Source organism: Molossus molossus, unplaced genomic scaffold (assembly GCF_014108415.1).
Source record: "Molossus molossus isolate mMolMol1 unplaced genomic scaffold, mMolMol1.p scaffold_m16_p_10, whole genome shotgun sequence".
Classification (NCBI taxonomy): Eukaryota; Metazoa; Chordata; class Mammalia; order Chiroptera; family Molossidae; genus Molossus; species Molossus molossus.
The window spans coordinates 16,049,507-16,074,608 of NW_023425345.1; the positions used below are offsets into that span (position 1 = coordinate 16,049,507).

A 25,102-nucleotide genomic window follows, 5' to 3' on the forward strand; every position below is an offset into this window, starting at 1 on the left:
AATTATTGTTTGTGTGTGTATTCCATGTAATTATTGTTCAAAATGAGTGTGTATATGACTGTATGAAAGTATACTCATGTACTTATTAAGTTCTTTACTCTGGCTCTCTTTTGAGAACACTGATAAAAGCATTTAACAATATAGGCAGAGAATTACTTTCCCCGAGGGGAAAAAAACCTAAGATTTAAAAGAAAAGATTATTGGAAGTGCTGAGATTGATATTCTGTGGAAACTATAATCCAGTCTTTCCCTGGCAACCAGAGTGATATTTATAAAATGTAAATCAATGTATGTCAGCATCATGCTTAAAATGCTAGATAGCTTCTCACTGAACTTAGCATAAAATCCAACTCCTTACTATGGCCAGTGAAGTTCGTGTAACCTTGCTCCTGACTAGCTCTTTAAGTTAACCTGTGGCAGACTCATCTGGCCCACACCGACTTCTTTGCGAGGCGTCTTGCCTGGGCCTTTTGTACTTTGGTTCCTGCTGTCTGGAATCTCTGTCTTCAAATTTCCATGTGACTGAGTGTCGTTTGGGTTTTGGCTCAAATGCATTTCCTCACAGGCGCTGTCCCAGGTCACCTTATGTTTAAGCAAATGCTTAAATGTTTTTCATTATGTTTTTCATATTAAATTTAACTTATAAAATTATAAATATTTAATATATTTAATTTAATATAAGCAATAAGTATTAAATCAAATACTTAACACTATGCTTTGTATACTGTTTTAGGCATTTTATGTATATTAACTCATTTAAACCTCATAACTGTTGTATGAATTAGGAATTATTGTTTATAGACAAGGAAACACAGAAGGAGGATAAATAACTGAATCACAGCCCGGAATAACAGAGGTGGGATTCAATCTTGGTGATAGAGTCCATGTTCTTAACCATTTTGCAACATTGCTCTAGTTGCTTTGGTCAAGTCATCTGTTTTCTTTTTTCCAGAATCTATTTACTATGTAAAAGTACATCATTCACTTGTTTGCAGCTAGAGTGGATAGGTGGGTCCCTGATACACTAGGCTGCCTAAGTTTACTTACTCTGAGACTGAACTTCTTACCCAGCTCTGAAACAACCTCTTTATCTCTAGTGTTTTATATCTATAGAATTAAATTAACAATTAATGAATTAGATTAGCTTACCCAATAGTACAGTAATGCATGTGAAGTGATTAGTGCCATGTCTCTCACATAGTGTTAAGTAAATGTTACTAACCATAGTAGTAGTCATTATGACACTAATGACATTATTCAGTGAACACAGTGTTGACTATATACCTGCACCAGATACAATTTCACAGGAGAGGAGAGATGGGATATGATTTATAAATAAAAGTGGTATGTGAACCCCAGGAAGGATGGTGGGCATATAATTCTTACTTAATTAATACTATTTGAATGACTTGTTCCAGGTTTAAAATCTTAAAATGGGAGAAATGACTCTGATACTTACCATGGGAAAATCTTTCTCAGCTTTATTTTAGTTAGTGCACTAATGGGTAGTGTTTTGGTTTTTTCGGATGATTAGTTTAAAAATTTTCAACAATGATTTGAGGTAGATAATTTTATTTATTTATTCATTTTAAAATGAAGGGTAAGAGAAATTCTGGGACTAGTGCCCTCTCTCCACTCTGACCACCAGAGACAGAGGATAAGAACACACCTTTTACTGCTGTGAGGACGTCAGTGGCACCTCCCAAAATGTGGGGAGAAATTGTCATTTTCCGCACATTTCAGAATTGATATTTTCAGGTGTGACCTTTGAACAGAACCAAAATCTAACCTTTCCCAGTTGAAATAGTTTCAAATGGCATGTTACTTTGGTTTCCTAATGTAATATGTCACCTCCTTGTTACATCACAAATTTTAGAGTGGACCGATATTTGGTAATAAAGTGGAAGGACAATGCTGATTTGTTTTACCTCAAAAAGGAAAACTTTTAAGGTAGGCATTTATCTACTTGAAAACGTAGCATTTCATTACGTTAGGCATCAGCGTTTTATTACACACACTCTGCGTGCAGGGCCTGTACCACATGGTCCGTGTTGAAAGAGGGTCCAGAGTCAGTGCTCACTGATCTCCCAGGTTCTTCCGTCAAATCACTCAATTCTCTGATCTCCAATTTGCTCCTCTGAAAAAGGAAGATAAGATCTACTCTTTGGGTAGCTGTAAAAATGATCTTATTTATATGAATGGGTTTTATAAATGATGAAAACGAATATTCCTCTTTAATACTAGTATCACTATTGTTTAATATTCTTTTCTACTTTAATATTATTTGATATCTATAATAGTTTTAAGACATAGATCTGTACTTATACCAAGGTAGCTGACCTTTTCTTCAGTTAAAAGTATAATCTAAATTAAAAGATAAATCTATATTTCATTTTATAAATGATTGCATACACACACAAAATTAATCCTGACAAAATGCTGCTTAATAGAATGAAGACTAATATACCTTCAAAAGTAAATTGTATGCTGCAAAAACACTTTAAATAAATGATCCAATGAATTTATATAACAGCTATTTCAAAAGTAGTTTAATTGCAATTAAAGCTTCCCAGTTATAGGGCACGGTATTGGGTAATCCAAGTATCAACTTATGAATAATCAAAAAAGGTGGTTAAAAGGGAAGACTTCTGCAGTTGGACAGACTTGGGAATGATATGAATGAGTCTGCACTTAACTAGAAAGATCACTCTACTATTACTGTGTAGTAGATAGATTTGAGATGAGGTGAAATTGGTGGTGGGGAGAAACAGTGTCATCAGCAATGAAAACAGGGAAATGGGTTTGAGAGATGCAAGGAAAATTGAAGCGATACAAAGAAAGAGTAATCAGTAGGTTATAGCAACTGATTGGACGTGTGACGGTGACAGTGAGAAGTTTAAAGAAGGATCTAAAGTTTCTGGTTTAACCAGATGAGTCAAATCAGACTGCTGTTCCCTAAAATACGGAATATTTGTAAGTAAGAAGGAGGGCGCTAGATCAGGTAAGACCTAATAAGCCATTATAAGGACTTTGGCTTTTACTCAAGTGAAATAAAGAGCGAATGATAAAAGCCTTTCAGAAAGTGACCTGATACAGCTCTGTTTTATGAGGATTACTCTGTTGTGTTAAGAATAGACCATAAAAGGGGAACAGAGTGGAAACAAGAAGGCCCCTTTGGAGGCTACTGTAGCACTACAGTAAGATGACAGATGAAGGAAGCTCAGACCAAAGGTGAAACAGGGGAGGTATGGGGGAGAGAGACATCAATTGGTTGCCTCCTGCATGCTCCCTGACCCAGGTATGTGCCCTTGACCAGGAATCGAACCCACAACCCTTCAGTGCATGGGCCGACTTTCTAACCACTGAGCCACACAAGCCAGGGCAGGCACTCCTCATTTTTTGAATGGGGATGGTTTGTACATTGCTGTAAACATGTGAACTTGAGGTGGGGGCTGTTTTTATCTGTCCTCAGCTCCTAGCATAATACCTGATACAGTGTGTGCAATAAACATTTGTTGAATTTACAAATTAAAAAAAAAAAGGGAAATGGTTGGATGTTAGACATATTTTTAAGGTAGATCCAATAGGATTTTATGGTATAGTTTATGGTATAGAATAGATATAGTTTGTGGTGGTGGGGGGGGGGAGAGAATGAAAGAACACTGCAAGATTTCTGTCCTAAACAACTGAGAATTAATGTACTATCATCTGGTATGTGAGAGGTTGTCAGAAGGGCACATCTGGTGAGCAGGGAGAACTATCAGGATGTTATTTTGTTCGCGATGCCTATTAGGAATCTGCATGGATGTGTCAAGTCGGTAGCTGAAGGTGCAGCCTGATGATGCAAATGTGAGCATCATCCTTACACAAATGATATGGAGTGAGTGTAGACCGAGAGCCAAAACCTACGCTCGATAAAGGGGTGGGGGGAGGCAATACCAGCAAAAGGGACTGAGAAGGAGCAACCAGTGAGGTCGGAGGAGATCTGGTGAATGTTGTGTCCTGAGTTCAAATGAAGAAAGTTCCTGAGGAGGAGGGAGTAATCAGCCCTGTCAGATGTAGCTGATGAGTTGAGTAGGATGTGGACTGAGTTAGAATTGACTAGTGGATTTAACACTATAGAGGTCACTGCCGCCCTTGACAAAAACAATTTGGTTGAAATTGATGGGGCAAAAGCCCAATATAATGGATTTAAGAGAGAAAAAGAGGAGAGGATTTAGAGCAAACATAAACTACCTTTTCAAAAAATTTCTTCCAAGGAGAATTATACAATTACGATGGAAGAGCGAATGAGTTCTATGAACTAAGAGGAGACATTGGCTTTAGACAGGAGCACGAGAAGCAGGCAACATGTTTCCGTGCGGACACACATGCTGGAAAAAAGCCCACATGGTGAGAATCTGTGGAAGAGCCGTCTGCTCTGATAGTCTCCAGTTTCTCTGTTAAGCAGAAACAGCAGCGGCAGTTGAGAAAGGCGGTGCAGGAGGTGTGGCAGTTGAGGGAAGAGATGAGGGAATGACAAAGCTTGGGGTAAAGAGACGAGAGTGGACAGCGAGGTGTGGTGTGATTGGCGAGCAGCAGAAAGGGCCCGTCTGAGGTGTATGTTCATGAGCTTCAAGTTAGATGAGCTCACACTGTTCTGTGTTTTTCCTGCGACCCAGTTCAGATGGGAGCAGGGGGGTGGGCACAGAGGTGCAGGGTGTTCAGAAAGTTAAATTTTACATAGGTTGTGGTTTTGCTAAATGGGTACATCGAAGTGATTAGAGGACAAGAAAATATGAGTGCCAGAGAATGAGAGTAATGTTTGACCACAGAAGTTAAGATGAAGAAGTAGACGAAAGAGGACAAGGGAAAAAGTAACAGTGAAAAACCAGTAGGATCCTTAGATTACAGATGACAATGGGTCAAAAGACTGCTGGAGTCAAGGTACTAAAGAAGTGGGCTGAGCGAAAAAGGTGAAGGGAATGAGAAGTACAAGTTGGTAGTTGCAAAATAGTCATGGAGACTAGTAAGGAACATAGTAATATTATAATAACTACATATGATGCAAAGTGGGTATTGAATTTATGGGGTGATCACTTTGTAAATTATATAAATTTTTAACCACTATGCTGTACACCTGAAACTAATATAAAATTATATTGAATGTCAACTGTAATTTTTTAAAAAGAGGGCTGGAATTATAGGATGCGGATTCAGAGAGGGGATGCACATGAATACGGAATGATTGTAAGTACTGGTAATCACAGGGTCTTAAGACCATGGGAGTGGGCAACTGAATTAGCCTGTATCTACACAAATTAGCCTTAAATACTGTACTTAAATTAGTACAATTTTCAGAAGAAGTATTTGATATAAAGAACCATATTTATTTCTACATCAGTCTTCACCCATATTTAAATTTATCTTTCCATTTACTTAACAAATTATGATACAGATGAACTTTACCTGAGTTTACCTTTTTTGTACTTTGTCCCACTCTTCCTTGAGGTCAAGACCCCTCGTGAAGTTCCCTGGGTGCCAAGGGCCCACTGAGAGAGTTGTTCCATCCAAGATCCCTCCCTCGCGGGGTCTCTGATCCTGACCACCATGTGTCTCCTTCTCCTAGGAAGTTTTGAATGACCTGAAAGCTTAGTTGAGTCTCTTGGGTACCCCTAATGGTTGCCAACGTGTTCTTTTTTCCTCAGATAAGATTTTTTTAAAAAATAGAGGTGGTGGAATTCTGGATCTATTTGAAAGGTAGAGGCATCATTTTTTGGATGAATTGAGTAGTAGGGTAGGAGAAAATGAAAGAGACCAATGGTGCTACTCAAGGATTTTTGGCCTTTTGACCTCTGAAAGGATGGACTTGGTATTAGTTGAGACAAGGAAGCTCAGTTTTGGACATTTAATTGGAAACACTATTGGATATCCAAGTAGATAAGCTGAGTAGTTAGTTCAGACAGTGATTTTTTTTTTTTTTTTTTAAGCAGGATAGGAAAGGGTGAGAGGAAGCTATGAAATAATTGTATATTTATCAGAGTAAAGGATATCAGTTTCAAAAGACTGAGAAACAGTGCTTTAGCCCACAATGAGTGACTTATGAGTTCTGAGTTTCTGAATGAAAATATCCTCTCCAGGTGTGTTTTGAATTACTGAGGGAAAAGAAGCTGAAAATCACTAGTAATAAAATATGCTTCTTCTTTATGGAAAATTGTTTCCAGAAAGCTCTGTGTACATGAGGAATTTTGCTGGTTAGCACCTTAGGGCACCTGCTATGGAATTTAACTACCCTGGGGTAAATAATTATCCCCAGTTAGTAGTTTCGAACCATCACCTCCTGCAGGAGAAAACTGATGGGGGGAGGGGGATCTAAAAAGAGTAGTAGAAAAGTACTTCTTTTCAAATGGGAGAAATAAGAAAAGAAAAAGCTTTTACGTGCTTAGCAGCACAGGATGCTTTCTGCAAGGGAGAAGACACATTAGAGAAGAACTAAAATTAGAACAGAGAAGGTGGCGTGGCCCTTTCTCGCTGCTTGGGGACTGCCAGGAAGGCAAATGAAAGCCTTCTCTTTAATTAGTTCACACGGCCTGGAAACAGACCTCCTGAAGCTGGGACAGGGTCATTCCAGCCGCGGCCGGACGCCGGCAGCCGGCGGGCGCTCTGTCCTCCAGCCAGCATGGAGGCCAAGCCAGGCTGCTCAGATGCTCTGGAAGCTCCACGCTGAGACTCAGGGTGAGCTGATGTGGAGGAAGTTAAAGATTAGTGAGAATAGTGTGCAATTATGTTCTTTTATATGCATTAAACAAATTATCTGAATTATTTATTGCTCAATTCAGCACTTTATTTTATACACACACACACATATATATATATGTATTTTTTTTATCCTCACCCAAGGATATTTTTCTATTTATCATCAGATAGAGTGGGAGGGAGGGAGAGAGAGAGAGAGAAACATCGATGTGAGAGAGACACACCGACTGGTCGCCTCCCACATGACTCCAACTAGGGCTGGGGACAAACTGCAACCGAGGTACGTGCCCTTGACTGGAATCGAACCTGTGACTCATTGGTCCACAGCCGGTGCTCTAACCGCTGAGCCAAACCAGCCAGGGCTAAATTGAGCACTTTAAATTGACTAAGTTTTAGGTATCGAAAAGGAAAGTACTTTTATATCGAATGTCATATATAGATGTGTGTGTGTATATATATCTATCTCTATATATAGATATATAGATATATATATGTGTGTGTGTATATATACACATATATATGTCTGTATATATATATAAAATGGTAAAAATACATTCTTCTCAGTTCTTGATAAATCCTGAAATGCCTCTTCTGTGCTTCCTTTTTCTGTTCTCCCTGGTATCACATGACTCTTCTCCAAAGCCTTTCTGTGTGGTCTGCAGCACTTGGAAGGCAAGACAGAGGTTAGCAGATGCTTGACAAAGAAAGAAATCATTCACTATTTTTTAGTTCTCAAAAATATGGAAATATCTTACGTAGTTAGGTGCTGGAGTAGAATGATTTAGTGCGTACAATCGGGTGGGAACTTTTATTCTGAGTGAAATTAGTTGAAATGAGACTGTTGGTTTATTTGGGTAGCAAAAAATAAGCATATTTACTCAGAGTGTGGCATTTTGAGGAAGTCCAGGGTGCTGTGAGGGTATCTAAGAGTGGGCTTGACCTTCTGCGCAGTCTGGAATTTCCAGAGAAGGGACAGGTTTTCTTGTCCAAATATGGCCACAGTGAGGCCTCCGCGGGGTCAGAGTCCGGTCCTGCAGGGTCTCGGAAGCTGTGTTCAGGACTCTGGTCTGCATCCTGAGATAAAGTCTGAAGAGCAATGAGAAGTCATGGGCAGATTTGTAAGCAGAGATAAATTACTTTTTTTTTTTTTTTTTTTTTACTGCCTAATATCTCCTATTGTTGTTGTTGTTGTTCTGTGAACTAAAAGCAAAGTCTTCTTTGGAGAGTGACCAATGAGAACAGAGAACAGACAATTAAGAAGGGTAGAGAAAGTTTTGAATTAGCTTTGTGTTTAAACTCCCAGGAAAAGGTTAGTATGTGGGGCGTGAGGTTAGCGTGGAAGAAGGGATAGGAGAGGAGGGGTCCCGCCAGAGCCAGCTCTTTATGGCTGGTTCCCTTCAGCTTATCTCTCATTGGCAAGCTGGGCCCCTAAGTCTTCCACATCCGCCATCTGCCCACCCTGGCCTCTGCCGCAGAGTCACCGTAGCGACCTTGCCCAGCTGGCCCCAAGCAGCCCACTTGGCTTTCAGCCCAGATACCTCCGAGGCCCCCTCTGGAGGCCACAGGAACCTCTGGGTCTTGTTCATAATCGAGGAAAATACTCAGGGCTCCAAACTGTGTCCTCATGACCTCACAGGCCCATACATGTGGCACTACCAAGTTTACTCAGACGTGGTCATGCCCTGAACCTAGATGGGCTCGGGAGCGGCCCCTCTCTCCTATGCTCTCCATCACCTACTCATTACACGGTAGGCTCTCCAGGCCAAGCCAGGGAGGACGCTTCAGGGCACACGTGTAGAACTCTCCCTACCCTCCCTGTTAAAGTTTCTCGGAGGCTGTGTCCTTCCTCCGCTGGGCATCCAGTCTCCAGTGTAGACCTGGCAAACGTTTCCAACCAACTCAGTTTAAGAATGGAAACGTATTCATATCTTTAAAAAACAAAACAAAAAATACCATCCCTATGACATTGAGCCAGTGCCACTCAATAAATGATACACGAACATAACACCTGCTTAATGTGGCCTCCTAAGTGCTTCATAGCTGTGACCATTATCATTCCCTGTATCGCTGTCACTGCTTGGCAGAGAGCCGAGCCTCGGCTCTGAGAGCGCGGTCCGGACACAGCGCCGCCAAGTGCCGGGTCCGCCAGGCAACCAGAACCCCAAGTCCACGGAGTTGCTTCGAACAAGCAGGTCAGGCAGTGGATGAGCAACTGGAATTTCTGTATGTTCCGTGCCCAGTTCTGTGCGTGCTGGGGTGGCGGGCGGCAGAGCGGGAGTGTGTCCCTGCTGGGGCGAGCCAGCCTTCGTGAGCCAGTCTGTCCAGCGTGACAGCAGAGGCCACAGAGGAGCTGTTTCAGAGCTTTGGTGTCGACACGCTTTTTTCCCATTTAATCTTTTATTAACTCAATTTTCTCTTGCTTTCACCTTGTTAATTTGTGTGAAAATATAAGTGCTTTGTTAGCGGGAATTTTCCTTGCAACTCAGATTCAGTGCTGCATCGATCTTCTCTCTAATTATCTTGTCTACTCAGTTTGCTCAATAGTTTTTCTCTTCTGATTTTCTCTATCAGACTGCTTACGGCTCTTGAAAAAGCTCCCTGTTATCATGTATGTCTGAATGATATAGCTGTGATCATTAGAGCTAAATGTAAAATGGTAACAGCAAAGCTGACTCTCTCTCTCTATCTATCTATATATATATACACACACACACACATATATACATATATATACACATATATATGTGTGTGTGTGTGTGTGTACATATATTTTTTAATGGGGGGGGGGGAGCTTAGTATTTCAGGTCTGTGCTACCCTCAGTTGAAAACAGTTTCCAAACTGCATGACTTTTTCTCTATTCACATCTTCTATCTCTACAGTCCTCTTTTGGGATAACATTCCCCCCTTATTTTTTTACACCTGTCTGTGTTGGGCTGGTGCGCTGTGTGTTGTTTACCTGGGCCTTAGCACTTTAGGTGCAGGTTTCTCTCTTATGCATCATGCCACAGTGAGCCAGCCCAAGAGAGACCTTGTTCCAGACATTCCCCCAGTTAACTTCCTGCCTACCTGATAAACCACTTGTTTCCTGCCTTCCTGGCTCTGGGCTGTAGCGATTTCAACTTGTCTACCTGACTCTTGGCATCTGTGATCAGCAGAATTCTAAGATGGACCCATGATTCACGCCTCCCTGTAGCCACATCTTTGTGTGACCCGCCCCCCACCTTTGAGTGTGTGGGGGACCTGTAACTTGCTATTAGCCAATGCCAAAGGTGATGGGGCATCACTCCCATAGTTACGTACCTTTATGGCAAAGGTGAAGGAATTTGGAAGATAGAAGTAAGGCCTCTGATTACTTGGTTATTTAAAAAAAATACTATATTTGGTGGCTTGAAATGAACAAGTGATTCCTTTCAGTGGGGTTCTCGCAGTGAGTGACTTGAAGCAACAGACTGTCTCCATCGCTGGCCTTGGAGACGCCAGCCACCGTGAGCTGCACCCTGGGGCCCACTGAGGTGGCCGCCCGGCGAGGCCCTGGTGGAGGAGCCAGAGAAGACATGCCCAGGCTCCCAGCTGGGTGATGGTAGAAGTCTCTTGCTGGAAGCCACTAAGTCTATGGTGATTTGTTGTACAGAGATAGAAAACGAACACAGTGTCCAACGTTCACTTGCTTGGGCAGAAAGGGGGGCGTTCTCTCCACCTGCTTTGGCCTGAGGAACTGCCCCATCAGCGCCGGTCTCTTCCTGTCCCTGAGATTATAGACACGATTGAATGTGAAGAATTTGGAAACTGTCTCCTCCATCCCACATCTGCAAGCCCAGCTCACTTAATTAATGCACTTCTACATATCCATCACACCCCCCACCCCCGCCTGAAAGATTAGTAGTTATTTTAATGGGTACTAAGTTGTGAAGCTAAAGCTCTAATAGTGAAATCTTAAGAAATAAACCACGCGGTAGGAAACTATATTAGCACATACTAACCTGAAATCCTTAAATTATCGGTGCTTCCCAAGTAGGCCTCCCTCCTCCAGGACTTGGCTTTTTCTCAAAACGAGCAGGGTTAACTTTTTCAGGCAGATGCCTGTTCAGGCCACTCCACTGTCAACAGCCTCAGTCTTGTCGCTGTCTGTATACAAATGTCCAGGTGCCTCGGCATGCCCAGCAGGATCCTTGATGACCTGGCTGTAGCTTTCTGTTTACTTCTGCCTCAATACCCCACGCACCCCTAACGGCATCGTCCTTAGAGTTCATGCTCCTGTCAGTTGGGACTGCCTGTCCAGCGAATTTGCCTGGTAACTTCAGTCCGCGCATGAATTCGGCGAAGGGTAATCTCTTTTGTGAAGCCGTCTCTAGTTCCAGCAATTCTGTCATCCATGTGCCCCCTCAGTGCTCTTAACACACTTTTACTATTAGTTATTTTATATAAACATATATATCTGTGTGTCTGTGAGCTCCTTAAATGCAGGGACTATTTCTCCATGAAGATGTATCCCCAGCATCTTCAGTAGGGTAGTGACTGGCTTACAGTAGATGCCCAATGAATGGTAAATGATTGACTAACTGAATGTTTGCTTTGTTGGATGTCTGTCACCTACTGTGTGCCTATTTCTAACTATGTGGTCAGGGCAGACCAGCATTTCTCTTAGCTGCGTTGCTTTCTCGTGAGCCATGGAGCCCATCTTTCGTTGGTTATGTCTTAAAATGACTCAGAGAGAAATGTCAATTTCAATGTAAATTTTTGTTACATAATCTAATTTCACAGATGAAACAATAGCAGTTATTTATATTGGAGGCTATTTGGTTTTCTTAATTATAAAGTAGCTGACCCAGCATTGCCAAAATCATTTATATCACTTTAGAAAGCATTATATCTGCAACTTGCACTCATTTCTAATTTCCTTTCCTTGTTTATTTTACTGGCCCATTGTCTAAGGCTTAATTTTTAAAATGGCAGGGAAAACTTTAGTGATCTCTGTTCTTTCACAAAGTCAAAGCAAGGCATATTATGACTTTGTTTTACTTTCCCATGACTGACTTTTTTCACCATTGTTTATGCTAGTTTCTGCATTAGCCATGTGTGAGCTTGAAAATATTATATTAGGACCTGGATCTTTGAGAACAAGAACTTTTAAAGCATTAGTAATGATCATAATCCAATGTGCAGCCCTGGCCAGGCAGCTCCGTCTGTTGGAGTGTCGTCCCGTACACCAAAAAGTCGCTGGTTTGACTCCCAGTCAGGGTGCACACCTGGGTTTGGGTTTGATCTTTGGTCGGGGCACATACAGGAGGCAACCAATCAGTATTTCTCTCACATCGATGTTTCTCTCTCTCTCTCTTTCTCTCTCTCCCTCTCCCTCTCTCCCTCTCCCTCTCTTCTCCTCTCTCTAAAATCAATAAATACATCCTGGGGTAAGGATAAACATAAAATAATATGAAATAAAATCCAATGTGCAGGATGAACACCCCTGACAGAATTCTGACCTCTGACCGGCGGGTACAGGATCCAGAGAAACCTCTCACTTGCTTGTGTGTAGGTAGCTTCCTTCTCCTTCCTTAGAAAAACGAGTGATGTATTGTAGGGAGACACACGTGCTGCCAAGAATCAGCATTTCTTCCAGCGTCAGAGATGTAATTTTTGTATTATCCACCTTTTAAATCTGAAAGAAGTCTATTGTATGCCTGTACTCTTTCTGTTAGCACAGATGTCTGTGTTCTCTTTATTAACTCAGATAATAAAGTTGACTATGTAAAGCTAATAATAGATTTCACATTTCCTTCTGGAAAGCTTATAACACATGTGAAAGGAAGCATTATTAACTGAACAAATCTCTTAGTTCCTAATAATTAGCATTTTGACAAGCTGTTGTCTTAGATGGAGGATTTAGATCATATATTACATAAGTTCAAAGTATTTTTTTCTTTATTTGAGTATCAAGTAAAGAGTTCTCATTTGCCTTTCAATGTAAAGGGAACCTTCAGCTGTATTTTAATCTCGCAGTCTATTGATGTGCTGTAGGCCATTCATTTGCAACTGGGTTTTGTTTCTACTATTAATTATAAATAATATGTCAAGTTCTCTAGGCTAAGTAGTTTGCTATGTACTAACAATATATTTGTTCCCTGAAGTTGCCATACAGAAGATTAAAACTAGAATGTCAAGTTAAAAATGAACCTGAACCATTTCCCCAGGCCTCACAGTTGATTTATTCCCTGTCAGGCGATTATTAGCTAGCCTTTGAAATTAATCTTTAATATATGTATCTAAAACCAGGTGTTTATCATTGGATAAGAACTGGTGTCAGATGTTCCTTATACTATCTTAGCAACCTCAGGCATATGAACCATTGTGGTTTAGGCCTTAAGTACAGGTTGGTTAAAAAATAAATATAGCCCTGGCCAGTGTGCCCCAGTTGGTTGAGTGCCATCCTGAACAACGAAAGTTTGCAGTTGGGAGTTCGGTTCCCAATCAGGGCACATGCCCGGGGTTATGAACTTGATCCCCAGTAGGCCAATCGATGTTTCTTTCTCTTTCCTCCTCTTTCTCTAAAAATTAATTTTCAAAAAGTAAATTAAAAATAAATAAATATAAAGCTATAGATAAACACCAAGCAAAATTGTATTAACAAACTCATTACTGATAATAGTAATATTACTTAGTACTGGTAAGTCCATTCATTTATTTAACAAATACTCATTTGGTACTTACAAAGTACTACACCCAGGCAAGATACTAGGTATATAACAATGAAAAAGACATAGTCCCTTTTCTGTACAACTTTGTGTTAAGCAAATAATTAAAGTCTAATATTATTACATTAGTATGATGTGAACTTAGAGAGAAGAGCGCATAAATCTGCCTTTGAGCGTCAGAGATGGTTTCACAAAACAGGTCATGCTTGTCCTGTGACTTGAATACTTAATCAAGTGGATACTGACATGATATGGTGAGAAAGGAAAATAAGCAGAGCCTTTGGAACCAGAGAAATTTGGACTTAAGTCTTTGTTTTGTCACTTACTGTCATATTTAAGTGAATGATAACTTTGCAGAGACACTTTATTTTTTTTATCCTCACCAGAGGACATTTTTGCATTCATCTTCAGACAGAGCGAGAGGGAGGAAGAGAGAGAGAGAAACATCAATGTGAGAGAGACACGTTGAATGGTTGCCACCCACACAACCTCAATCGGGGCCGGGGACAAACCGAAACCGAGGTACGTGCCCTTAGCGGGAACTGAATGAACCCGAGTCTCTCTGGTCTGAGGTTCCGACGCTCTAAACGCTAAGCCAAACCAGCCAGGGCGAAACTTTATTTCTTTTGAGATAATGTAAATGGCCACCTCGCATAGGACTTTGCACAAGGTAAGCAATCAATAAATATTGCTCCTTCTCACCTACTTTCAGCCTCAGGACAACCATGGAGGTAACTAGGACAGACTGTATTTTCACCGTTTTAAAGATGAGGAGAGTGGGCTCACAGTGGTTAAGGAAACTTGCTTAGGGTCACACAGCTGGTATGCTAGTGGTAGAGCTAGGACTAGGACCTCCATCTTCTGACAAGACTCTTCCCGCTATGCTGCTATAAGGATCCCAGGCTTTACCCACGCACTTAATTATTTATTCAGCCAATAAATACTTCTTGAGCATCTACTAAGTGTCAGACATGTCACTGTACACAGATGGCACTTTAGTGGGGGACAAGAAGATAAAGTCTGCCCCTCTTGAGCTGAGAGTCCGTCAGAGAAGGCAGACTTTATACCAGCTATTTCAGTGTGTTGTACTGAGTGTTATGCAAGGGCACAGTTAGGTGCTCTGGGGTATGTGTGACAAGGAAACTTACTCTAATCGAGGAGGTGTGGGAAGTCCTGTGAGGGGAAGTAATATTTCTGCAAAGACCTAAAGAATGAGCAGGAGTTATCTGGACAGAGAGAAGATTTTCCCAGCAGCAGGAGGTTTGGCAGAGATGTGAGTGAGAACAGGATATGTTCAAGGGACTGAAACTGACCCAGGACAGCAGGATCACAGAGCATGGGTGAAAGGTGGCAAGGGGGCCTCCACAGAGACAGGCAGAGACAGCTGGAGAGGGCCACACCTGCCACCCAAAGAGCCTGGATTTTACTCCAAGTTTCTGCACCGCATAAAAGCCTGACCAGGGGGGAAATCGGATCTGAAATCTGACTCATCCTTGGCTTATCTCAGAGAGAGGATGGTTCCTTTTCTCCAAATCCCTCACAAAGGCTCAGACAGGCTGGCTGTGGCCTTCGTGGGAAACCACCATAGGTTTTAAGAAGCAGAATGATAATCTGGTTTGCATTTTTCCAAGTTCACTTCTAGCCATGCTGTGGCTTCTCTTTGAGGGGACAGGACAGTAGACGTGAGATTTGGCATAGGTGGGTCAATGGCAGCTTAGGTCAGGGACGTGGTTCCGGGGAAGAAGAGAAATGAGATATTTACGATGTAGAATTTACAGGATTCATGATGACATGGAAGCTAGCGGGGAAGGGGGTGGGAGGACACGGGATGTCCTCACTCTCCTGGCTTGAGCAGAAAACCATAGGAGCCTTGGGCACAATATCTAAGACTCGAATGTTGACAAGAAAGCTACTGGAGTTATTCCACGGTGGGAAGGTGCCCAAATCAGCTGGACTAGAGGACACAATAAATGAGTTTAAAAGTCCGTGGGGCCAGCAGGCATGACATTAGCATTTAAAGTCATGGTACTCCTTTTTCTTTCCTTGCTGAACAAAACTGCATCCCTTTGTTATTTTCATTTTACTTCTCAGGCTATTATATATTTCCGTGTGGCTAAATTTGTTCTACAGACATTCATTGTTACCTGACTGGTTTTAATTTAAAAGGGGATAAAAACTGTAATTATGAAGAACACTGGGCATGTGGGCACCTGATTCATTTCCCTGAGTGGCACCATGACTCACCCTCATTAAAGTAGTTTTGCTCTGAAATGACTGATGCCTTATTGGTTTTGAATTTACTCTGCCCAGTATGTAAACAGTAAGATGTTTCTTTCATGGGTCATTCACTGCTCTTCATCTCCACTATGAGTCAGATGTTTTGCATTTCAAAACATTATCTTGCCTATAACTTCCCTCTTTATAAATTATGCAGAAAACTTCTACCAACAACAGATTCTCAATCACTGACTTTTCAGATACGTATCTGTGAAACATGTTCTAGTTGTTTTGCTATAATTCAGCAGCAGTTTCATGTCCACCAGTAAGGTACTGTGTTATCATCATTGTCTAAACATCAAGATAAAAACATAATCTTCTGTAAGGACACTCAAATACTGATGCTTAAGTTATACATAAAGCCATCTCTTAATCCTGTGTCTACCTCTAGACATAATAGCGTCTCTCCCTTTCACATTCAACCTCCTGGAAGGAGTTGTCTACACTTCCTGGATTCACTTTTTCATCTGTTGGTCACTCCCCCAAAACTATGCCACTGAATGCCCTGGATTGTCTCTTCCCAAGTATAATGGGCAAAATCTTTTTGTAACTTGGCTGCACTGCTTCACTGAACCAGTGACGCGCCTGCAACTCTGCGACACCACACTCTTCGATCTTCTTCTGCCTCTGGGTCTCCTTCTTGTTCTCCCTTTTCCGTGCCTGTATCCCCGCCCCTCCTGCAGGGTTGTTGTTCTTCAGGGTTTGGTTCTAGACTAGTTCCTCTTCTCTGCATGATCTCACCCGGCACTATTGCTCAGTGCTATGCTGATGTCCCTCAAAGTTTATCTCCAGCGCAAACTGGAGTTTGGGACCTCTAAATTAATCTTTCTTTTTGACCTCTCCACTTCAAAGTCAACACGTCTCTGTTAGTTTCCCAGGGCTGCTGCAGAAGAGTCCCACAGACTGTGTGTCCTAAAACAATAGAAATCTACTTCTCGCAGTTCTGGAAGCTGGGCGTTTGAAATCAAGCTGCTAGCAGGGAGGCCATTCTGCTCTGAAGGCTTCCAGGGAGGGGCCTCCCCGCCCCCGCCCCCCCTTGGTGTGCGCCACATAACCAGTCTCTGTTTCCATCTTCTCCTGGCCTTCTCTGTGTCCTTTCCTCCTCTTATAAGCCCACCAGTCGCTGGATTTGGAGCCACCCTGAGTGCCTTTGTTCATTTGTTTTGTTTTTATCGTGTCATGACTTCAGTGATTACAGAGATGATGCATCTCGACTGGGATCTGTGGCCCCAAGTACGGTGTCAGTAAACAAATGATTGCCTAATTGTTACTGAAAAGAAGAGTGAAGAAAAGAAGTAAAGCAGTTAATCAACAAGAACTAGCCCTGACCATTTTTGCTCAGTGGTTAGAGTGTCAGCCCTCAGACCAGAGTGATGGGTTCGATTCCGGCCAAGGGCACATACCTTGGTTGCGGTTGGTCCCCAGCCCTGGACGGGGTTGTGCAGGAGGCAACCAATCGATGTGTCTCTCTCACATTGATGTCTTTCTCTCTTTCTTTCTCTTTCTCTCTCCCTCCCTCCTTCCCCCCACTCTGTCTGAAGATATTTGAGAAAATATCCTTGGGTGAGGATTAAAAAAAAAGAATCAGCCAACCATTATTTGAAGCTCATTCAAAACCTTTTCTATTGTAATAAAAATCCATGGTTCTATAGATGCTGGAAAATATAGTTGCATTGCTCACTGACTTCCATAACTGACTCTCTCTACCCTTTCATTAATGCAAAGGTTCCTGCTTTTTTTGATATTACAAGATGTGACATTGTTTCTTAAATACTTCTCCAAAAAGGACAAGGTTAAGCAATTAGTTACTAGCATTATAATCACAAAACAAAGAAAATGAAAAAAAAAGGGGGGGAGGGGACCAAAACTACATCCTAACAAAATGTCTTCAGATAGCCTGAAAGAAAGCATCATTTGTGATTTATCTCTGCTTTTTTTTTGTTTTAATTTTTACTTACTGATTTTAGGGAGAGAGAAACTGATTTGTTCCATTTATTTATGCATTCATTGGTTGATTCTTGCATGTGCCTTGCCCAGTGATCAAACACAAAACCTTAGGATATCAGGACAATTCTCTAACCAACTGAGCTACCCAGCCGGGGCTATAGCTGCTTATTTTATAAAACACTGAGGCCTCTCTCCAGCTGGTGGAAGCTCTGAATGAATATTAAGGCAACCAAGAATTTAAAAGGGATCAGACCTGCCGTACTGTATCTACTTTGCCTACATTAACAAATGTTCCCCCATGAGAGGCTCCGTGGTTGACCCCTGTGCTTGTAATTACGGGAAATGCCCAGGGTTTAACTAAATCAGACTGGGTGGTGGAGATGTTGATGAGAAGGACGGTGGAATCACCTCGCTTTCTCGCAGCAGATTCGTTCTGTAGGCTGATCAGGGGGACTCTAGGGAGTTCATTGTACTCCGCACAGGAAGGCAAGTCCTCAGAAGGAATCCTAAGTGTTAGTATTTTGCTTTACTTTGCTTTACTGCCACTGAATGGTATTACATTCATATAACTTTTAGAACACAAATATTTTTAGTACTCACTAATTTAATTAAACAGAAAATGTCAGCCATGTCAGATTTAGTCAGGAAATGTCTCAGTATAACCCAGGGAGTCTGTTTAAACTTATTGTCACAAAATTATCCTAAGTAGACTCTAGCATGCACAGCTCCGTATTTATTATTCTTCATCTATTTTCACTTCATTTTAACAAATTCAAGGCAGCAGATTCTGGCTTTACTGTATTGTGTGTTGTGTGGGGGCCTCTGGGCACTTATGTAATCACTTCTGAAGCTTTGTGTAGCAATTTTCTTCACTCAGCAAGATGCACTTCTGAATTCCGAGTCATTTTAGAGTACTTAAAACGGTTTCCTTGATTTCAGCAATGGAAGTTGTCATTTTCAATTGGACTCGTATGGGTAAATCATCCCAATGATTACTAAGAAAAGTTCTACAGAACTCACTTAGTTCTTACAATAGTACCTAGGTAGGGACAGCTCTTACCTATGATTTACAAATGGGGAAGTAAAGCACACAGCTTTAAGCGACTTGCCACATTCGTATGGTTCAAAGAGAATGAAAACGGAATTTCCTTCTATTCATTCTGACTTGGGATCTGTGCTCTTCACCATCATGCTATCCTGCATGTCAGTGATCTTATTATAAATATTTGTAAAATATTTTAGAAAGTATGTACCATTTTCATATAGCAGAATTGTTATTACTTCATATAAACTGATCCCTCTCTTAAAATTCTTGAGTGTAAGTGGATCTGGAGAAGAGACCCTTTCTTTCTCTGGTTTCCCCCACCTGCTGGCAGTATCTTTGTGCATTTAGGAAGTATGTTACAGAACTTTTTCCTTTATTCAGCCCGGATTTATGGGGTTCTTCTTTTGCTTCAAGTCACCATTAGTCACTGAGACACAGACATAAAAGCCTCAGCCCTTACCTAAAAGAAATGCCGAGTCCAAGAAGTTTTGCTTAATGGAGGGAGAAATAAAATAGTGTCTCTAGCTTGGTTGTTTTTGTTTGTTTTGCTTTTTAAAGATGTTACTCCATTCGTCCATCCAATCCGTGTTTGCTGAGCACTGTGGTCGTGCCTGGCTCTGTGCTGGGGGCTGGGGGCTGCAGGGAGCCGGGCCTCTGGCTTGTTATGACAGAGTGAAGGGAAGAAATGACTGATAGTTTAACGAAAGGTGGAAGATAATAGGTCGGTTCTCTGATGAAATGCCGTTGCTTCTACCCATCTTCTCCACGCATATGCCATCCTGATGCACATGCTCTTTGCTTAGACATATCCTTATCACCAGGTAGTTGTATCAGACAACATGTGGGGGTCTTTCCCATGTACTAACTCATTCAACTTAATCCATGTGCTAATTCTTTCATAGGTATTATCATCAATGAACAGATGGGAAAACAAAAGGAGTAAGTAACTTTCGATGATCCACGGTAATAAGTAATAATAATTTCAAAAGGGATTCAAACCTGTTTTGACCTGAAATTTAGACTTCTGGTGGCAGCTAGCTAGTTATTTTTTTTTTTTACTCTTATGTACAGGCCCAAAGAAAGCTGAGTAATGAAGGTTCATATTCTATAAGTGTGTTCTTCTGTTAAAAAAAGTGGAATCAGCCCTGGCTGGTTTGGCTCAGCGGTTAGCACGTCGGCCCGTGGACCAAAGATTCTTGGATTCAATTCTGGTCAAGAGCACGTACCTCGTTTGCGGTTCATCCCCAGCCTTGGTCGGGGTTGTGTGGGAGGCAACCAGTCAATGTGTCTTTCTCACATCGATGTTTGTCTCTCTCTCTCTCTCCCTCCCTCCCACTCTGCCTGAAGATAAATAGAAAAGTGTCCTTGAGTGAGGATTTAAAAAAAAGGTGCAATTAGCCTGGCCGGTGTGGCTCAGTGGTTGAGCGTTGATCCATGCACCAAGAGGTCACCAGTTAGATTCCTGGTCAGGGCACATACCCAGGTTGTGGGCCCAATCCCCAGTGGGGGCATGCAGGAGGCAGCTAATCAATATTCTCTCTCATCGATGTTTCTCTCTCTCTCTCCCTCTCCCTTCTTCCTCTCTAAAAATCAATAAAGAAAAAAAAATTTTTAAGTGAAATTAAATGTAAAGTCTCTTTTTAGAAGAGATGTTTCAATTATTATTGCTGTGCAACAAGTCACCCCAAAACTTAATAGATTAAAAAACAACAGGAATAATTGTATTATCGTTTCCATGACTCAGGCATTCAAAACAGGCTTCACTGGTTGATACTGTCTGGGGGTTCTTATGCAGTTGTAGTCAGAGAGTACTGGACTTCGAATAGTGTGGGGCCATAGAAGCTGGAAACAGGCCGTGCATCTCTCTTTAGGTAGTCCCTGGGCTTCTCCATGAGGTCTCCGTGCATGGGCTGGCTTGAGTTTCCCCAAGGCACGTTGTCCTCAGGGCAGCTGACTACTTGCATGGCTGCAGGGCCCCCTTGCTAGTGCTCCAGATGCAAGGTGGAAGTAGCGTTGCCTTTCTGTCTCAGCCTCCGCAGTTATGTAGCATTACTTCTCACCACATTCTCTTGGTTATGAGCCACTTATCTATCCAAATCCAGTAGAAGAGAAATTAGATGCTACTTTATGAAGGGGGAGTGGCAAGACTCTAGATCAGTGGTTCTCAACCCTCCTGATGCCACGACCCTTTAATACAGTTCCTCAGGTTGTGGTGACCCCCAACCATAAAATTATTTTTGTTGCTACTTCATAACTGTAATTTTGCTACTGTTATGTCTTAGGTGACTCCTGTGAAAGGGTCGTTCGACCCCCAAAAGGGTTGCGACCCACAGGTTGAGAACCACTGCTCTAGATGAACATATAGGATAGGAGATACAGTCTATAAAATACAGTCTTCCTTTAGCTTCAAAATTCACATTCCTCCCATACGGAAAATATGCTCACGTCTCCCCAAAATCCTTCAGAAATTTTATTCCATTTAGCATTAGTCTCAGGTTTGGTTTATCATTTAATTAGGTCTGGGTGCAGTTGAGTCTCTAAGGCAAGGTGCCTTAAGCAGAGCACTTGAGTATCATTCCTCTTGGTTGAAAGGCCTATGAATTAAAGAGACATTATCTGCTACCCATGTAGTCATCATATAATGATCAGACAAGCATAGATTAACCAAAATAGAAACTTCCATTAAAAAGAGATGAAAAATTGTAAGTGTGTAGAAATTCTGACTTCCAGCCAGGTACATGTTTCTGCTCTCTGAGGGTTATTCTCCATGGTTCTTGGCTCTGCCTTCTTATCCCCTCTGAATCATCTTCCTTTTTATAATAAGTGACCTATGTATAAAACTAAGTAATCTCAGTTTGATTCTTGTCCATGCTAGTTCTAGCATCCAAAGGCTTTCTTTTATTTAATACTATTTCTGTTCCTTTTATTTATCTGGCAGTGTTTTTAGCAGTATAATTCTTTAAAACTTTGTGGGTTTTCTATGAATCTTATTAGCTGTCATTCTACTAGACAAAACTACAGTCACAATTCTCTTAAAGATAATCCTTCTAGAACAGACTGACAGCTGTTAGAAGGGAGTGGGGTTGTGGGGCTGGGTGAACAGGGTGAGGGGATTAAGAAAAAAACACACAAAACCAACATAGACACAGATAACAGTATGGGGAATACCCATGGGAAAGGGGATGGAGGGGAGGTAGAAGAGGGTATGGGGGGATAAATGGTGATAGAAGGGGACTTGACTTGGGGTGGTAAACACACAATACAATATACAGATGATGTATTATAGAATTGTAGACCTGAAATCTATATCATTTTATTTACCAATGTCACCCCAATACATTCAATAAAAAATAAAAAGAAAGATAATTCTCTCTACTCCGGGCTCCCTGTGAGTCTGCTGAGGGACAACATCCTTAAGATGTTTAAAAGCCCTGTAAATACTCAACAGAGAGGACCTGTGAGGCATGTCTTTAAGATCCTCAAGAGCCTCTTTTATTTCTTAAATATTCTATGAAGTGTAGCTGTAGAACTTTTTGAAGTCTTACCAAGTGATCTTCAGTTGTACAGGGTTTGATCTTTGGCTCGAGGCTTTCTTAATTAGAGAACTGTTGGTCATCGGGAGAGGCTGGGAATGGCCTGGGTTCAAGTGTACACATGGAACTAGCACTGCTTGTTTGGACCTAGCGAGGGAAGTTACAGCTCGTTACAAGGAAGCCACAAACTTGTCCAAATTTAAGGGGATAGGAAATAGACTGCACTTCTTTTTTTTTTTTTTATCCTCACCCGAGGACATTTTTCTATTTTTCCATTTTTTGTACAGATAGAGTGGGAGGGAGAGGAAGGGAGAGAGAGAAACATCGACGTGAAGGGACACATCGAGTGGTCGCCACCTGCACGACCAACCAGGGCCGGGGACAAACTGCAACCGAAGTACGTGCCCTTAGCGGGAACCGAACCCGGGTCTCTCTGGACCGCAGGCCAACGCTCTAACCGCTGAGCCAAACCAGCCAGGGCTAGACTGCACTTCTTAATGGGAAATTTGCAAGATTCTAGAGGAACATACAGAAGGGGTGATATTGTTGTAACCGTCTCTGGAAAATGCAATCTACCTCAGAGAATCGCTACAATATGATGAACTATTTTTAAATAAATGGACTGGTCCCTAAACATGCAAATGCCTTAAAAGTAATTACTTTTAAGATATATGTTTTTTCTTAAAAGTTTGTGTAAATCAGTGTAGGAACTTAGTTTTTGGAGCTTCTTTAGAAAAACTCGAAAAGATTTATTATGGCTGAATACTATATACTACAATCATAATTTGTTGGCAAAGAACAAGTCTGTGATAGTTTAATTTTCCTTGCCCTTATTTAAGTTTTCAGACTCCGGAAATTTCACTGATGATCTCTCTGGATCCCAGGGAATACAGTCTACAGTGTTTTCCCAAAGTGTTTCTTCAGATACTGCCAGCCATGCAAAAGTATGATAGAAAGCTTATTTTGTTCAAGAATGATATCCAAAAGAACAATGACCAAGTGCTTTAACCATTCAACACTTTAGCTCATTCAAAAGTTAAATAAAGATATCTGTGTGGGTGGTGTATGTTAAGTGAAGGATGTCTTAGATTAAATGAACACGTAAACTTCTCTCATCAAAACAATCAATGTTTCCATGATTTAATCATCCAGCCCAGAGCTGGAGTGGGATTCAGGAGTGTGTGTCCGGGACAAACTCTGCAATCAGTTAGCTGTGTGACATTTTAAAAGCCGTCGCAACTTCATTTTAATTTGCTGAAATGAGGGGAGATGGGACCGTCATCAAGATTATTTGTTGAATATCTTCTGTTTACAAGGCATTCTTATGTAATTCAGTGTTAAAGTAATTTTAATCGTGGCATGGCTCATTATAGGAGAGTACTACATTGCTTGGACCATGCAATTTACTTTCATAAAGATTTCTAAGATTATTCACTGCAATCTGAATGCACTTGCTTCTGAGAGTCCCTGTTACAGATACTCTTGCAAGTACAGAGCAGTAATCAGGATTCCTCTTCTCAGCAGAATCTCCTAATAAAATATTTTGAGTTTTTTATATCTTACCCTTTCCACAACACCCCCCTCCCAAATGAAAGCACTATCTGAACATACCCAGACAAAGTGACCTTGGAATTGAAACAGCTATAAAACTGCCCCCTCCGAACAACCATTTGTTTATGGTTAACAGCTGTACTCACCTGAGTGTGCACCAGAGTCCAGGGGAAAAGCACATAAAATTCCCAGATGGTTGAATTTTATGCTGAGAGATTTAAATGAGTATTTTAAAATGTCATTCTACCCATGCAAATTTTTAGCAGCCTCAAAGTTTGGCATAAAAATGCTTTTTCATATGCATTAAGTTCTGATAAATGTCTGAGGTCATAATTGAGTCAAGAAAGAAAAGGTTTTCTATTAAACAACACACTAAAGTTCAGAACTTTATTTTTATACAGCAAGAGGTTCGACAGTCCATGTATGCATCTGTCATTTCTCTAATTGTTTGAGAGCATTTGAAATACAAATGTACGAAACTCCTTCATTTAAATTTTGTCTTTGGCTACACCTCTTATGCTACTTCCAAGTGACAATATTTCATATTATAGTCCTTCATCTTCTTGGTGTCTTTTACTTCTTAGGTCCTAGAACTTTGGATATATAACTCTTACTCAGTTTTCTCTCTCAGCAGTCATGTATGGAAAGCAACATTACTCCCGACATTTCTCTGAAAATAGACTGGAAAAAGAAGGTGAAGAGATTAGCCAAAGAACATACACGCATAGCCCATGGACACCGACAACAGTGTGGTGATGGCCAGGGGAGGGGAGGTGGGGAAAAATGGAAGACATCTGTAACAATGTCAACAATGAAAAAAAGAACCTTAAAAAAATTAGTTTTAAGTTCAAAAAGTTGACTACATAGTTCATCTCTGTCCCATTTAGGAGATAGTATATTTAAAGCTTAATTTACTTTACTTATATTAGAATTTGAGTGTATTATACCTTTGTAAAACAATTAGAAAAATGATTAGTCATTATTTTGCAGATTTGAGTAGAAGAATTTGTATTTAGGATTTAGGAACTATGATATTATTGCTATTAATAACAATGAGTACTTTCATTGCATTTTTACTGTGGGTGAGTCACCAAGCTAAGTGCATTGTCCTATCACATCTCTGCAAGAATCTAGGAGGTAGACCATCCTAAAGGCAACATTTTACAGATAAGAAAAATGAGCCATTTTCACAGGTTAACAGTGTGGAAGTAGCAGATCTGAGAGTCAAGCTCAGATTTGTCAGCCCCTAAAACCAATGCCCTTCACCACAATGACGTACCAGTGGTTCTCAACTGGAAGTGATTTTATCCTCTCCCTCCAGGGA

The 25,102-nt window shown here is 41.1% G+C and overlaps 1 protein-coding gene across 6 annotated transcripts in view; it reads left to right on the top strand.

The window, feature by feature from the left end:
- Nucleotides 1-25,102, top strand: part of ANKS1B (ankyrin repeat and sterile alpha motif domain containing 1B) — a 917,777-nt gene that overhangs the window by 361,520 nt on the left and 531,155 nt on the right. The gene's annotated exons all lie outside the window — the stretch shown is intronic.